General features: G+C 32.5%; 1 protein-coding gene across 10 annotated transcripts in view; it reads right to left on the bottom strand.

Annotated features, from left to right (window-relative positions):
• LOC145296756 (adhesion G protein-coupled receptor L4-like) overlaps nucleotides 1–17,427 on the bottom strand; it is a 700,831-nt gene that overhangs the window by 268,382 nt on the left and 415,022 nt on the right. For all 10 annotated transcript variants that reach the window (XM_080142799.1, XM_080142801.1, XM_080142796.1 and 7 more), the window contains one exon: nucleotides 12,483–12,540. The gene's annotated coding sequence lies outside the window, so the exon portion shown is untranslated. The remainder of the gene's footprint in view (nucleotides 1–12,482; nucleotides 12,541–17,427) is intronic.

Below are 17,427 nucleotides of genomic sequence, written 5' to 3'. Positions count from 1 at the left end.
AAACTGGATTCGAACTTGGAACGACCAGATCATCAGTCCATGTCATTAACCACTAGACCACGGTCACCTAAAGGCATGACCCAAGGTTAGGAATGAGAAAAACTGAACTAGTCTAACACTTGCAAAATGACAGCAGACAGGGATTTGTCTCTTTGATGCACAGAAAAAAAAAATGTCACAATATTACACTGAATGCACTAACAAAAATCTAGCAAGTGACAACAATAACATCCAAACACCAAGGGGGTAGCAGAGGGGGGGGGGTCGGCAAAGTATTAGAAACTAGTGTTAAAAAAATAAAACAGAAAACGGGATAAAAAAATAAATAAAAAAAAATCAAGCGATATTTCTAAATGTCAGTCTAAACTACATTGCGGTGAAGAGGGGCGTGTGTCCTAATTTGCAGGAGAGAAGTCCAAAACACTGTGCTCTATCTTGGAATTAGCTAAAATGTCATACAAAAACGCACACAAACATGAGAGGGATAGAGAGGGAGGGTGGGGCAAGAGAAGATAAGTATAAAATATTGGTATGTAATAGTAAATAATTCAGTACTTATTTTGGCTGGAACTAAATCCAGATCAATGCAAGAGACTCCATTATTCGTTAATTTTTATGTGTACGAAAGTAAATCAGTCTAAGTGGTTACATACGATCAGCCAATCCAATGGATCCAATCCAGAAACAGACATTCATTTTGCATTGAAAGCTATGTTTAATTTCAGAAGTTTCTGATTCTGATGGTCGGCTATTCTGAAAAAGGAGTTTTCGGTGGGTAGCTTTTCTGTACAAGTTTTGGACTTAAAAATTTTGCAGGCAAACAGCACAAGACAAGAGTGTGGACATAAAAAAATTAGGTGTGGGAATTCTAAAATATCCAATATTTTTATGGTGCAACCTCGGTTTCTGGTTGGTTGCTAGCAGAACGTGGATCCATTTCATTGGTCATTTCCTATCGCCAGTGTCAATTTTCTTTGATTATACCCTCATATGTATAAAAATATATTGCAACGATTCAGTTTTGGATCAATTTAATTCTATGTTGTATATGTATATTCATAAAGCCGTGTGTGGGGGTTTTTAAATAAAAATTGCACGAACCTAGAAATATTTCTCCTTCACCGACAGAACCAGAAATACGAGTATTGGTTTGGTAGTTTTGTTTTACGGCATATCAACCCTTTTCAAATTAATTTAATGTCAGATCTAGTCATTTTGATAAGAGTTTTTATGCTTCAAGTTCTTTATATCTTCAAATATTTATTCATGGCGTTTTGTAGAGGAAAATTATTTTTGTTTTTACTGAACATGATTGAGTTTTGTAATAGAAGAGGATAAAACACATTAATGTTTGGTGCATTTTAGGTCAGGAAGCCAGTATCTTCAGACAGCCAGATCTGATAGCATAAGAGAAATGCGAGCAGTACTTAATGGTTAAAAAAAAAAAAAAAAAAAAAGGGGGGGCTGAACTTCAAATGGATTTCCTAATCTGGAAAAACATGGACCTGTTTGTGCAGAGAGTATTATGAAAAAAAAAAAAAAAAAAAAAAAAAAAACACCTAAAAACAACCTGGATGATGATGTGCTAATCAAATTGTAAAAACATTTAAAATAATTTTGGAAAAAAATAAATAAAAAAATAGCATCTGTCGAAAATTTAATTCCAACCAGAGTTGGGCTGGATGATCCGAGAAGGAGCCCAGTAAAAAAGTTGAGAAATGATCGTTATTTTGTGACCCCAAATCAGGGGTTAGTTAGCCACTAGATAAAGAAATACAACGCATTGATTCTGTGGTGAGTTGTTGGACAAGCTCTGAATGGAACCAATGACACCCACATCCTGCAGAGCCCCCCACCCTCCGTCCACAGCATACCTCATTATCACGCCCAGACTTGGAATGGTGCATGTACATCGGCAACCAACTGGTAACAGATAAAGTGGTCACCGAGGTACTGTTAGCAACCTACTGCGTCACGTAACCTGAATGGACGCAATATATGAAGCTACTGGACAGACAGTAGATAGGGAACACTGCAGAACACGGAAGAAGTCAGCACCCCTCAGAACTATCGATGAAGTAGCGTGAATCAATGACCCACTTGGCCCAAGGCATGTTCTATATATGTCCAAGGGCCAGCGCCTCCCAGTAACAAAGATGCCTTAGGGTAGAACCGACTTTCTTGGACCTCCACCCCCTTGCCATTGGTCCTTCCCTTTTTTTTTTCACATATCTAGCCTTCAGGTTTGGATCCAAGTGTAGTATCTGTTCTGATGCTACACTTAAGTAAATTTGTTCTTAGGACCCTTCGATACTAAGGTAATTTATTTTGCCTACTTTCATAGTGGCTCTTTTTGGGTAGCCGGTCCCGCACATTAAAAAAGACCTTGTGTCACATTTTGCTTACGTGGGGAAGTAAATGAAATAGCAATTTGAAAAAAAAAATTTAATCAGTGAAATATTAATCTGGGTGAACAAAAAAAAAAAAAAAAAAAAAAATTCCCATTTTCACCGAGAACTGTCCTCAAAGTGAACAGAAAGGCAAGATAAGACCAGACGGATAGAGTATAAGAAAGAGAAAGTGAAAAGAAGAAAAAAAAGCAGAGAAAGAGAAAGTGAAAAGAAGAAAAAAAAGCAGAGAAAGAGAAAGTGAAAAGAAGAAAAAAAAGCAGAGAAAGAGAAAGTGAAAAGAAAAAAAAGCAGAGAAAGAGAAAGTGAAAAGAAAAAAAAGCAGAGAAAGAGAAAGTGAAAAGAAAAAAAAAGCAGAGAAAGAGAAAGTGAAAAGAAAAAAAAAGCAGAGAAAGAGAAAGTGAAAAGAAAAAAAAAGCAGAGAAAGAGAAAGTGAAAAGAAAAAAAAAGCAGAGAAAGAGAAAGTGAAAAGAAAAAAAAAGCAGAGAAAGAGAAAGTGAAAAGAAAAAAAAAAGCAGAGAAAGAGAAAGTGAAAAGAAAAAAAAAGCAGAGAAAGAGAAAGTGAAAAGAAAAAAAAAGCAGAGAAAGAGAAAGTGAAAAGAAAAAAAAAAGCAGAGAAAGAGAAAGTGAAAAGAAAAAAAAAGCAGAGAAAGAGAAAGTGAAAAGAAAAAAAAAGCAGAGAAAGAGAAAGTGAAAAGAAAAAAAAAGCAGAGAAAGAGAAAGTGAAAAGAAAAAAAAGCAGAGAAAGAGAAAGTGAAAAGAAAAAAAAAAGCAGAGAAAGAGAAAGTGAAAAGAAAAAAAAAGCAGAGAAAGAGAAAGTGAAAAGAAAAAAAAAGCAGAGAAAGAGAAAGTGAAAAGAAAAAAAAAGCAGAGAAAGAGAAAGTGAAAAGAAAAAAAAAGCAGAGAAAGAGAAAGTGAAAAGAAAAAAAAAGCAGAGAAAGAGAAAGTGAAAAGAAAAAAAAGCAGAGAAAGTGAAAAGAAAAAAAAGCAGAGAAAGTGAAAAGAAAAAAAAGCAGAGAAAGAGAAAGTGAAAAGAAAAAAAAGCAGAGAAAGAGAAAGTGAAAAGAAAAAAAAGCAGAGAAAGAGAAAGTGAAAAGAAAAAAAAGCAGAGAAAGTGAAAGTGAAAAGAAAAAAAAGCAGAGAAAGTGAAAGTGAAAAGAAAAAAAAAGCAGAGAAAGAGAAAGTGAAAAGAAAAAAAAAGCAGAGAAAGAGAAAGTGAAAAGAAAAAAAAAGCAGAGAAAGAGAAAGTGAAAAGAAAAAAAAGCAGAGAAAGAGAAAGTGAAAAGAAAAAAAAGCAGAGAAAGAGAAAGTGAAAAGAAAAAAAAAAGCAGAGAAAGAGAAAGTGAAAAGAAAAAAAAAGCAGAGAAAGAGAAAGTGAAAAGAAAAAAAAAGCAGAGAAAGAGAAAGTGAAAAGAAAAAAAAGCAGAGAAAGAGAAAGTGAAAAGAAAAAAAAAGCAGAGAAAGAGAAAGTGAAAAGAAAAAAAAAGCAGAGAAAGAGAAAGTGAAAAGAAAAAAGCAGAGAAAGAGAAAGTGAAAAGAAAAAAAAGCAGAGAAAGTGAAAAGAAAAAAAAGCAGAGAAAGAGAAAGTGAAAAGAAAAAAAAGCAGAGAAAGAGAAAGTGAAAAGAAAAAAAAGCAGAGAAAGTGAAAGTGAAAAGAAAAAAAAAGCAGAGAAAGTGAAAGTGAAAAGAAAAAAAAAGCAGAGAAAGAGAAAGTGAAAAGAAAAAAAAGCAGAGAAAGAGAAAGTGAAAAGAAAAAAAAAGCAGAGAAAGAGAAAGTGAAAAGAAAAAAAAGCAGAGAAAGAGAAAGTGAAAAGAAAAAAAAGCAGAGAAAGAGAAAGTGAAAAGAAAAAAAAAGCAGAGAAAGAGAAAGTGAAAAGAAAAAAAAAGCAGAGAAAGAGAAAGTGAAAAGAAAAAAAAAGCAGAGAAAGAGAAAGTGAAAAGAAAAAAAAAGCAGAGAAAGAGAAAGTGAAAAGAAAAAAAAAGCAGAGAAAGAGAAAGTGAAAAGAAAAAAAAAGCAGAGAAAGAGAAAGTGAAAAGAAAAAAAAGAAAGAGAAAGTGAAAAGAAAAAAAGCAGAGAAAGAGAAAGTGAAAAGAAAAAAAGCAGAGAAAGAGAAAGTGAAAAGAAAAAAAGCAGAGAAAGAGAAAGTGAAAAGAAAAAAGCAGAGAAAGAGAAAGTGAAAAGAAAAAAAGCAGAGAAAGAGAAAGTGAAAAGAAAAAAGCAGAGAAAGAGAAAGTGAAAAGAAAAAAAGCAAAGAAAGAGAAAGTGAAAAGAAAAAAAAAGCAGAGAAAGAGAAAGTGAAAAGAAAAAAAGCAAAGAAAGTGAAAAGAAAAAAAAGCAGAGAAAGAGAAAGTGAAAAGAAAAAAAGCAGAGAAAGAGAAAGTGAAAAGAAAAAAAGCAGAGAAAGAGAAAGTGAAAAGAAAAAAAGCAGAGAAAGAGAAAGTGAAAACAAAAAAGCAGAGGAAGAGATAAAAAGTGAGAGATAAGAAAAAAGAAAAAGAAAATTTAAGAAAAAAAAATTATCAAGTGTGTGTGTTGAGAAAAGGCAGTACAATAAATAGTTAAAAACAACCTGGATGATGATATGCTAGTGGTGACTGGTGAATTGTAAGAACACATTTAAAATAATTTTCAAATTATTGAAAAACATGTTTAATCAGTGAAGTATGAATCTAGATAAACAAGAAATTAACATTTTCAGAGATAACTTATCAAGTTAGACAAGGTCAGCTATAGGGTTTGGATGAAACTGTTTCTTTGTAATTATCAACTGGATTCGAACTAGGCACATCCAGGTCTTCAGTTAGTGTCATATCGTTAACCACTTAGCCACCGTCACTGCCCCAAATGCAAGTACCCAATGGCAAAAGAAGTTAAAATCAAGAAAGAATCCCTGTGTATCGCACAGATACCATAACCCTTAGTTTGTTTGTGCTTTATCTAGTGTAGGATATTGTCAGGTAGAAATTGCTAGAAAGATAGAATGTTCAAGGAAAGGAGTTCTTCAAATAGCGATTAAAAGATACAAGGAAACAAAGTCTTTCAAAAACAGAAAAGGACAAGGCCGTAAAAAGTCTACAACTGCCAGGGAAGCCAGATCTTTGAAAAGAGCATCCCTTGCTAAATCTTTCAGACTGTTGAACTTAGGGAGAATACAAATAAAAACATATCAGCTCGAACAGTGAAAAGTTTATTAGAAGCAGGAATTAAAAGGATGCAAAGCAAGGAAGCCATACTTCTCTCCGACCAACAAAAAAAAAAAAAAAAACGACTGGAATTTGAAAAATGAAACTTTAATACCTGATGATTGGGCCCAAATTGTTTATTCTGACGAAAGTAACTAAGTTAACAGCTTCTATTTTCTAAACTTTGAAAGGAACAATTATGTGAATACACATTCATAATATCTACGTAAAAATTGTAGCAAATTCTAATTTTTTTCATCAGATTTTTAGCACCCGTGGTGTAGTTTATGTTCGTCGTGGGGAAACAGAGGTATTTCATCCTGATCGTGTGGTTCCAACTATCAAATTTGGAGGAGGAAGCGTAATAGCTTCAGATTGCATGGCTTCTTCAAGCACTGGACTGTTGTACACATGTGAGGGCAGAAGGAACTCCACAATTTATACTAACATGCTGGACCAGTTTTACCAGACCTCTTTGACTTAAATATTTAATAACATTCCAAGTGATATAATCTTCCATCAAGACAATGCCGCATGCCATATGTCAAAAGTTTCAATGAGTAGGTTTGAAAAAAAAAAAAAAAAAAAAAAAAAAAAATTACAGTGATGAATTTTCCCTCACTCCCATCAATTCCCAGTCCTAAATCCATTGAGACTTTGTGGTCCCATCTAGAGTGAGAATGCACAAATGTTTATAATAAAAAAAAAAATTAGAACCAAACTTCATGAAGAGTGGTAGAAACTAAATCCTACCACCTACAACAATTCATCCAATAATATGCAAAAACGAATAAAAGCCGTTATAAAGACAAAAGGAGGACATGTCAAAATATTAGTTGTTAAAATAGATTTCTTAATGTTTATTCGACTATTCTTAACCTTGAAATATACAAGTTTGAATCATAATTTCAATTTTTCATTGGTGCTGCATAATTTTGACCATGGTTGTATAACAAATGTTACCAAATGCACAATAAATTTACTTCTCTCCCTAGCTGGACAGGTTTTCAGTATTTTTACTTAATGCCAAATGTTTATTTGGATCGAAAAAAAAAAAAAAAAAATGTCCAGCGGTACATAAACAAAAGAAAAATGGCTGCGTAATAAGTACATTGTGGCCATTTTTTTCTTGTGCTTGTGTACCGGTCGACATTACTTGTTTATAAGACCGAACAAACATTTTACATTAAGTAAAAACAGTAAAAACCTAATCAGCTAGATGGAATAATCTATCTTGCCTTTGGTAACATTTGTTATATTTGATTTTTTTACCACTTCTTCGAATCTCTGGATTGTAAAACAAACCCAAACAAGTTTAGATGGCTGACCTACAAGATGTATTTTGCGATTTAGTTTCAGATAAACACTAACTATAAAATGTGAATCTATAAACGCAGAGAGAAAAAAATATTTAAGTTAAAATCATTATTTCTCTAGTTTAAATATAAATATTTGGAAGAAAAAATTTCAATAACACGTGCATATACTATCCAAAAGGAAATCCTGTTTATAAAGGAAAACAAAAAGTTTTTTTAAAAATGAAAAAAAAGGAGGCAAAGTTACGATATGACAACGTTATGATAAAAGTAAAATGCAACATAAATCAAGTCTTCCACAAACAAGCGTTATCCATCTGGCAAGAGAATAAGCAGGGAGGCAGATAAATCAGAAGACACTATTTGTACGATAAATATTGATATTAAAGCAACACACGCCATAAGATTTATACAAGTCCTAGTGGGAAGAAGAGGTTTGTAAATATTCATCTTTTAGATGCGTGTAAATAAATATTTGGTTTATTGAAGCTGAAAAGATAGTAAATTTACTAATGCAGTAGTGTTGCTTATTGTTCAAAGCTTTTTTTAAATGCGAGTCACCACTTATCAAGGCCTAAAAACCACTTGTGGATGAGGGTGGTGGAGGAGTTTTTCAAGGAGACAACTCTGACAATAACGATAGTTGAAAGTGGGCAATATTTACTTATTTAAGAGGACGGTCCAGGAATATAAAAAGTACTATATAAAAACTTGGATGAATTACAATATTTATTGATCCATCAAATTCCTTAACCCATGGATTTTCAAACAGTTTGCTAGAATATATATATATATATATATATATATATATACACACACACACACACACTAACCAGTAATGCATTTTTTTTTTTTAAATGTTCATTTTTTGATGAAAAACAATCTTTGAAAATCCATGGATTAAGGCCTTTTCATTATTATAATTACTTTTAATTTCATGGATCAATAGACATAATTTATTCAATTTTGTTTTCATCTATTTTTCTCATTTCTTTAATTGCTCTATCTAGTACATTGAGCTTTTGATTACGTTAATAGATTCCAATTTTAAAAGATATTTAAAAGTTTATACATACATATATCGTCCTCATTGACAAAACTCGAATATAAGCATACATTTTGTTCATTAAAATTGAGCTAGCCTCAGCTACAAAGTGTTTTAGGTGATCTACAAAGCGCAACTTCATTTCGCACACGCTTCAGATGTTATCATTCGCTGTGGCAAACGTGTGCTTTACATGCAGTTCAGGAAGGCATCTTATAGCAGATTACCGGTACACCATTATTGTCTCGTCACCTACCGAGTTTATTTGGGGGTGAATCTCCTCCAATGCATTAAACGCACCTCCAAATACCAACCTGGAAATTTCTACAATTTGGTGCAGTACATACAGCACCTAGCCTTTCCAAACGGTCACCAATCTGATTCTGGCCTGGTTTATCGTTGCTTAATTTTGGTGATCTGGCGAGAATCTGTATCAACATGATTGTGCCGTGTATAAAGTTATTTTTACTTTTTGTCACCATTTATCAAGACCCAAAAGCCACTCGTGGGTAAGAGTTAACGAGTTTATAAAATGACAGTGAAACAACTAATGATTGGTAATGATGGAAGCTTAGCAGAATCCAATTATTTAAAATGATGGCTCAAAATGAGTTTCAGCATCATTTTGGGTTTCCCTAGTCGAGGCAGTTGTTAGAGCATTTTACTTACCTCCTTGCTAGCATATTAATGTTGCTTTGCATTTGTTTGAGCTGTCCATTTATCGATACGAATGAAGTGAATGCATTATTAGGAGTATTTGTGATCATTTATGATAGACAATGGAAAGAAACTTTCTTTTACTGAAACGTTAACCTGCATATGACACGTATTACGGTTCTCATGTAAAGAGTTATTCACACAACGTTTCGGTTAATGTAACCTCCGAGTGTATCTTGTCAAACTCAGAGATCCTTCTGTCAAACTTGGAGAAATTTGACTTCATCCAAAGTGGATAAAGTACTTGGTTCAATCCTCAGTGAGGGCATCACTATTACAATTTCTATCCTTATGGATTAAATAAAGGATTCCGTTCAAAATTCCATGCAGACACCCCGCCCCGAGTTCAACAGATTTCTCTGAAGAAGGTCGGTTGGTTGGTTGTTTTACGGCATATCAACAGTTTTCAGATTATTTAATGCCGAATCCAAAGATAAATTTTTTAATAGAATATATTTGTTGTTTTCAAGTCAGTTTCTATTTAATCCATAGTTGGGACCCTAACAGGTACTACCACTCCAGGTCAGAGTGGACCTGGGAGCAATGGCAATTAAAGGGTGGCTCCACACTCACCAGAGCCCACAAATTGAGGCCTCACCACTGGATATAGTTTAAGTTTATATCCAGGACCCTGAAGAAGGTCTGATATACATGGACCGAAACTTATGTATTCATTCTTTTGCAGACCGTTCTCTTCATGTTCATAGTTGTTTCATCACATTTCAGCAAACTCATTCTCTGGCCTTCTTCAGGTAATTAACCACAATGGGATAGGAATGCTGAGTTTTGACATTGTATCCCCAGTGATTACTGCCTTCAAGAGTTGTTACCGTCTCACCACATTTTGGCCAATTAATCCTCTTGCCAGCTTTGGGTAGGATTGAAACTGCTATCTTCAGACAATGCTCACCTGGAACCGTAGAGATTCAATGTCTATACACTATGCCAGGGGCCCCAAAGCGCGATCAAAGGTGGATTTTATGGTTTTTTGTGTTTTTATCTGGTCGTCCATTGTCGGGTCCGTAACGAATTGTATTTTTTGTTTGTTTGATTTTGGAATCCTTTGAGATGAGGCTTCATAATTTGTGTATCCATTTTTTTTTCTTGCAGACTTATCTCATCTTCATAGTTGTTAATTAACCATGTTCCGGCCAACTCATCCCTTGGCCTTCTTCAGGTAATTAGTTATTCTTCATATGGAAATGATGCATGGAAAGAGGTCAATATTGAAAATGATGAGAAAGGCAGGAAGAGAGAGCAATGAAGCAAAATGAATTATTGTCCATAGATACGATTAGCAAAAATTGCTTTTCTTGAATGATCATTCAAGGAAGGGAAAGCAAAGGTGACAGAGTGGCAAATAGATGGTGGCTGGCAATAGTCAGAATGAGACGGTGAAGAGGAATTGAATCGTACAAGACGTTCCCATGAAAACTCCAGAAAATGTAGGTCTGCATCAATAACAATATTTGCACATAGATAATCAGAGCTACCTCTGTATGGTTAAAGGATAAGCTTGCTACGATGGATGATTACAATAGTGGTCTTTGTTTGTTTCTATACGAACACAAAAAGAAAAAAAAAAAACTAACATGTCATAATAGTATGACAAAGCAATTCCATGTTCGTATGTACGTTATCATCCGTATCAGCACTTTTAAAGAGATGTAATCACTCGGTTTAGAAAGACGAAGGGAAGGAGGGAGACAAAACGAAGTATAAAGAATACTCTCGCGCAATGGGGAGTAGGTCGAGTAATTAAAATTCCTGATACTAAAAATTCTTCAATATTGCTGTTTGGAAAATATGGTAAACCAAGAACAGACATATTTAAAAAAAAAAAAAAAAGTGAAAAAGAGAAAATTAGAGAGTGGGGTAGAATTTGAAAGAGACGGGGGGTGACAGAGCAGAAAAGAAACGAGTTAAAAGAAACACGAGTTAAACAAGAAAAAAATACATCTGCAGAGAAGGTACAATGTTGAAATAACATTTAGAAACTCATTGTTTACATGGGGAGGTAGGTGATTTGTAACTATTCTGTACTTTCACCTAACAATTTAATAAAAACATACCGTAAAACTAAAGTTTAACCAGAAAATATTGTTAAAGTCCGCTCGCTGCACGCTGCATAAATACCAAATAATTAACCGCGACTCTTAGGAAATCGATGAATTTAAAATTTTTCTAAAGATATATCTGAGCAAAAGTAAAAACATTTAAATAAGTTCAAGTGGTAAAAAAAATGTTAAAAATCGAAAAAGTGTATTTCTACAGAATTTGAACCAAGCTAAGCAGATTTGCTGAATGTGATTTATGTAAATGGTCGAGAAAAAAAAAAAAAAAAAAGGAGATTCAAACAGGAGTTGTCAGCAATCAAAATTTATAAAAATATACATCATTCACCTGAAGAAACAACTTTTTTAATCATTAAAAAAAAAAAAAAAAAAGAAAAATCATCCTTTTCTTTTGGTCGTTTGATGAGATCACGGGCAAACAGTTAATTAGTACTAAACCAACATTTTGTCTTTTTTTCTTCAAAATCAAGTCGTCTTCTGTACATTAGTTGTTGGCCACAGAGCCAGTGAAAAGAAATTTTCGCTTTTAACTAAAATCAAACCTGCATTTTTTTTTTATTTGTGCAATACTTTAATTGCTTCAACTTTTTAGTTGAAGATGGACACTGTATAGAGTTTCTGAATTGACATGATTCATTTGTATTTAAAAAAAAAAAAAAAAAAAAAAAAATCACTAAATCACAGTGTGAATTTATGGCAATAACAAATTCTGTGTAGGCGTTAACAAACTTTGTGGACCTGTACAATACACACAACTATGTGCGCGCGCGCGTGTGTGTGTATAAATACTTTTCAATTATAGTTTACCTTATATTTATACCAATCCTTAACTCATGAAGCTTTATGTAATTACAGAGCAAATAAACAAATGACACAGGTCTATAATCAAATTTCATGATGTTATTTTTGACCATCTTACAATTTATTTCTTTAAGTACGTTAACATTCACAATTCTTGACAGCACCCGTTTCGCAGCGTAAAATCATTCATTTAATTATATCAATCAATGAATCTATTTTGCCCTTAGCTCATCAGAAACAAATAGCATCTATCAATCCATTAAAAGAAAAGAAAATGCACATGGCATGATTACGAAATCTGAAAACTGGGAGAAGTTGCTATTACCTTTTGTCATTTTGAAGGGCAGAATAGAGTCATCGATTTATATAATTAAATGACTGATTTTGTGCTACGAAATAGGTGCTGTCAAGAATTGACAATGTCAACGTACTTAAAGTAATAAATTGTAAGATGATCAATATGAAATTTGGAATATAGACTTATTTGTTATATGTATATTATTTTTTAGTCTTTTTTGACAGATAATCTATTTGTATATATATCTAACACATTTATAAATTTGGACCTAATGCGCATACAGGTTGTAAATATGCATTTCGTGCATTTTTTTTTTTTGTTTTTTGCTAAAAATATTTTATTTTCGTGACAGAATTCAATTAATCCTTTACAAGCAAAATAGCTTATGTTAACCAACTTGCATGAATTTATTGGTCCACCGACTTAGTCGGATTTGGACCTTAGAATCCACCCTTGTTTTAGGTTGGATCATTGTCTTCAATTATCGTCAGCCATATTTTTTTTTTTTTTTTTTCCGATTCAAAAACCCGCTTCGTTTGTTTCTGGCTAGTTCTAAAAAAAAAAAAAAAAAAAAAAAAAAAAAGTGTCTATCTAGGTTCAAATTGTGTACAAGTATCAAGAAGTTTTATTTGTACTTACATATTTCCATAGATCGGTCGGTTTAACCTGACCACTCAGTCTATGTTAGTATGGCCTCCTGGAAGTAAAAAAAAAAAGTTATCAGCTATAACACGTATAGACAAAAGTAAATATTGAAATTAGATAATTGCATGAAAAAAGAAAAAAAATAGCTGTGGTTCGTTTTGTTTTACAACAAATCAACCCTTCTGGTCATTTAATGCACTCATTTTGGTAGACGATTTTGTTTCGATTATTTACCATATATTTTGCAAACTGGCTAAGAACGAAGTCTAGTATCTGTTCTGATACTAAACTTTATCTTTTCTGTCCTTGTTCAGAGGAGGATAAATCCTTCTAGACCGAGGCAATTTTTATTTTTTGTTCCTATCCAGAGTTCCCCCATTTTGGGAACTGGATTTTCCCCACATTAAAAATTGACCTTTTATTTAACTCTGCCCTCGTGGCAAGGCAAGTAAATAGGAACAAATCTATTATATTAAGGACTAGCTCAAACTTGAAAAGACAAACACCGAGAAAGTTTGTATATATTAGTAGTACGGTCCTTTTATACATGTGTTGTTGCTATGTTCTCTTGTAATGGAATGAGTGAAACAAACATTGGTATTTGTCCACAATGACAGTTTTATGAAATAAAAATATCCGTGATGGAAAGAAAATATCTTAGTATTATCTACTCAATGCTGCTTTGGAATTTCTTTTAAAATTACACTGGCAATCATGCATTATAGTTAAAAAATAAATAAATAAATAAAATAAACAAAAAAGGGGTATTTAACAAAATAAAATCTAATGTTCTACCAGTATTTTGTATAATTTTTGAGTGATTATGGAGGCTTCAAATCGAGACACCGACATTTTTTTTTTCTAACTCGGCATCACTTTTGTTTAAAAAAAAATTCAAGTTAAAAGAAAAAAACTTATCCAGGTAGATATAAAAGTAAATTAACTTGACCTTTGGTCACATTTGCATATTTTTTTTTTACCACCCCACCTCTTTGTTTTGTTGGTTATTGCTAAAAATACCCCCACTCCCAAGTAATTTATAATGAATTTATATTAAAGACAATTCACGAGTTTCACCATGACTACACACTATCTGATACGAAGACAATCAGAAAGGACATTTTCTGCATTGCCAGCCTTCATCCGGAACGGAATTTCAGTAACTAAGCTCTAGCATTACAAAGACCAAGCAAGCAAAAACAGGGGGAAGGAGAGAAAGTATCGACTTCACCATGGGATGAAATAGCGACACACACACACAAAATTTTTTAGGTACCCCCAACGCGTGCCAAATTTACCCCTACATGTATCATAACTTTTGTACCATTTAAAAGATGCTTCAAATAAACTAATTAAAAAAAATAAAAGTATACAGCAAACGAAAATAAAAGTCGAGATTAAAATCGTGTTTACATTATCGACGCCTTAAATACAACATTCCTATGTAGCGACCATTTTGAAGCCGTAAACATACCCATGTTTTGAAAAATCTAGCAAAAAATAACTAATGGTTAGATTTTTATGCAATTTGATATTTATTTTTAATTTAACTATTAAAAGTAGGTTTTGTTAAATATATGAGGGGAAATATATTTTTAGATGTTCCCTCCATATTTCATATTAAAAAAAAATAAATTCAGATCCATAGAAATTACATTTTATAAAGCTGAAGTGTTTAAATAATTAAAAATTATATATATATATATATAACCATTACACAATTTCGTTTGGTCATACGTCGAGAACATCAACACGACCTCCCACAACACAAAAATCAGTCTGACCGTCGCCATTATTCGCCGAGTTCCTGCCAACGCTTGTGGAAAAGGCATGCTCTCAGTACCGGACCCATATAGAAGCGGTGATTGAGGCTGAAGGCTGCTACATTGAATAGATGTCAGCTCTATTACATAACTGATTTTTCAATAAAAAATTTTAAAATAAAGCTGTAATGTCGTTTTCTTTAGGGTGACAATTTCATCGTTACACCATGTAAAAAAAAAAAAATTATTATATATATATATATATATATATATATATATATATATATATTAAATGTTATCAAAGGCTACTTTCCTACCTAACTGAATAATTTTCTAGTGTTTTTATTTAATGCAACATGTTTATTCAGCTCGAAAGACAGTGTTTACCGATGTATTGGAAAATTAAAAATGGCGCCCGACTCTTTGACACGGTAAGTTTGGGAAAAGAAGTTAATAAAAGAAATATACAAAATATTGTTAAAACCCCACCGATTATATGTCAGCCTGTATCACGGTCACATATATTGAGCCAGTTTCTAACAGTATTTTGTCCAGTTTTTTTTATTTTTAACTCCTTTTCCCAAACTTACCGTGTCAAAGAAAGAGTCGGGCGCCATTTTTAATTTTCCAATACATCGGTAAACACTGTTTTTCGAGCTGAATAAACATGTTACAATTACATTAAAAACACTAGACAATTATCCAGTTAGGTAAGATAAGTTACTTTTCTACCTATGATAACATTTGTTATATATTTGTTTGACAACTTTTTCGAAACTATGTGTACAGTAATACAACTACGCATCGTTTATTATTAAAGTTATACAAATTTTCACGTTCAATGGTGATTTTCTAGCAAATAAATAAATAAAAAATAAGTACACAAACGTTACGTTGCAAGCTAAGTTTGCTCTTTCTACTTGAGGTTGTGTTTTATTGAAGTGTTTATTTAAAAAAGTAAAAAAAAAAAAAAAGGTAGTATAACGTCTGCAGAGTTAAAACGAAGAACAAAAATGGTTAAATTCGGGCCATAATCGAGCTTCGATAATAGCTAAAAAAAATAAATAAATAAATAAAAATTAAAATACTGATCGAAACATACAATAAATGTCACCAGTCGTGTGAAAAGTGTGATGTTCTACAAACATGGTAAACATTGATGCATTTTTTTTTGTGGCTTCGATAGCTATTCTAGAAAATAGCCCGTTTAATTCTCAGTTCGTTCACTCATCGTGTTATTGTATTTTGATTGAATTGTGCAGAGGAACAGACACAGGCATGCAGTGCACCCCCCCCCCCCAGTTTTACGCCTGTCATAGAAAAGCGCGCATTTTTAAAGTCTTTGTATCCCCCGCTCCTTTCATACAATCGGATAAGCGTGAATAATCAAGTGTACATAATTACACTATACAGGTATATTATTGAAATAAAAGCAGATTCTTATTTAGAATTTAACTTGACTGAAAAAAAAAAAAAAAAAAAAAAGTCATAGCCCCCCTCCAAAAAAAAATACGTATCAGGTAGTTTTACTAAAAAAAAAAAAAAAAAAAAAAAAAAAAAAAAATTCATGAGTAAACAAACAGGAACTATCTCGCGCTGTAACCTTAAAAGAAACAAGGGTAGGTAAGTCCACAATAATTCAACCTTGCGAGATTGGCCTTGTAATACTACCGATTTCAAAATGTTTAAAAATGATTTTCTTAAGAGTTAACACAAAATAATGTTAGAAACTCACCCAAATATGTTACCGTGACGTATATTCGGTGAGTTTCTAACAGTATTTTGTATAATTTTTAAAATTATAACTCATTTTCCAAACTTCACATATTTAAGGGTCAGCTCGCCATTTTTCTTGTTCGTACCCATCGATAAACGTCGTATGATTTTCGAACCGATTAAACGTTTTTTAAAGTGAGTAAAAGCACTGCAGGTAGAAGAGTAACTTATCTTGCCTCTGATAACATTTGTTATATTTGTTTTTCGTACCCAGGTGAATTGTAGACCTTTATTTTCTGTAGTTTTGTTTCTATTAGGTTGAATTCTAAATATCAAAAAAATTAATTAGCAAGACGTGCGTGCATTGTCGGAGTATAAAATGGAAAGTTTGTTCAGAGCCTGAATGTTATACAATTTTGGATGCTAATGCAGAGAGTGATTCGCACTATTTTTTTAAATCGTATTTCCACGTGTAATTAAAGTTTTGTTTTTTATTCAATTGTGAGGTGTAAGTACAGAATAGGTACAAAACACCCTACCCTCACCATGTTAATGGCTTTTAAAATAATAACATTATTTCAGCACGGATCACTCTCTGCATGAGTACCCATTTTTTGAAATTCATAAATTGTAAAAGTAAATTATAATTTAATCTTGTCTAAAAGAAATGTACCTAGATTCCATACGAGAACAAAAACATGTTCGTTTTTTATTTTATTTAATGTGGCATGCTTTCGGATTTAAAAAAAAAAAAAAAATCTTCGGCCTAGAAAGATTTATTTTCCAGACAAACTTACCTAACGCATGAAAAATAAATAAAATAGATGGGATATGCAGAATACGGACCGTGATAAGTTTTTAAACAGGATTTGCACGTTAAATCAAATTTTTACGGTATCTTGTTTCACAAAGGTAAAAGTATAGAAGTTTTTTTTAATCACGCCCTTAATTATGTTAAGGATGGATTTCTTTAAACATTTCAGCCAGCATGGTCCGTATTCCGCATAATTATAAAAAAAAGTACTTGTGCATCTATGTTACCGTGCTGAAATAACATTTTTGAGAGGGGTTAGAGCGTTTTGGGTATTATTATACAAACACCGTGACAGGGTTAGGGTTTAGGGTTAGGGTTAGGGTTAATTCGCTGTCACGGTGTTTGTATAGTTTTACCGTGTTTTGTAACTGTTCTAACAATTTGATAAACAAATAAAAATTTAACTTGAAAATACGGTACTCATGCACTTATTGATCCGTGCTGAAATAACGTTATTTAGAAAGCTATTCTTAACATGTGGACGGGAGAGTGTTATGTACCTATTCTGTACTTTCATCTAACAATTGGATAAAAACAGGTATCGTAAAACTGATTAAACTTGAAAATTCTATTAATAGCGCGGATCAGTAAGTGCACTAGTATCGAAAATACTATTAAAAAAAAAAAAGAAAAAAAAAAAAAAAAA

Source organism: Euprymna scolopes, chromosome 17 (genome assembly GCF_053919585.1).
Source record: "Euprymna scolopes isolate OS-2025 chromosome 17, ASM5391958v1, whole genome shotgun sequence".
NCBI lineage: Eukaryota > Metazoa > Mollusca > Cephalopoda > Sepiida > Sepiolidae > Euprymna > Euprymna scolopes.
The sequence above is the reverse complement of the archived record's forward strand: the minus strand, read 5'-3'. Positions and strand labels throughout refer to the sequence as shown.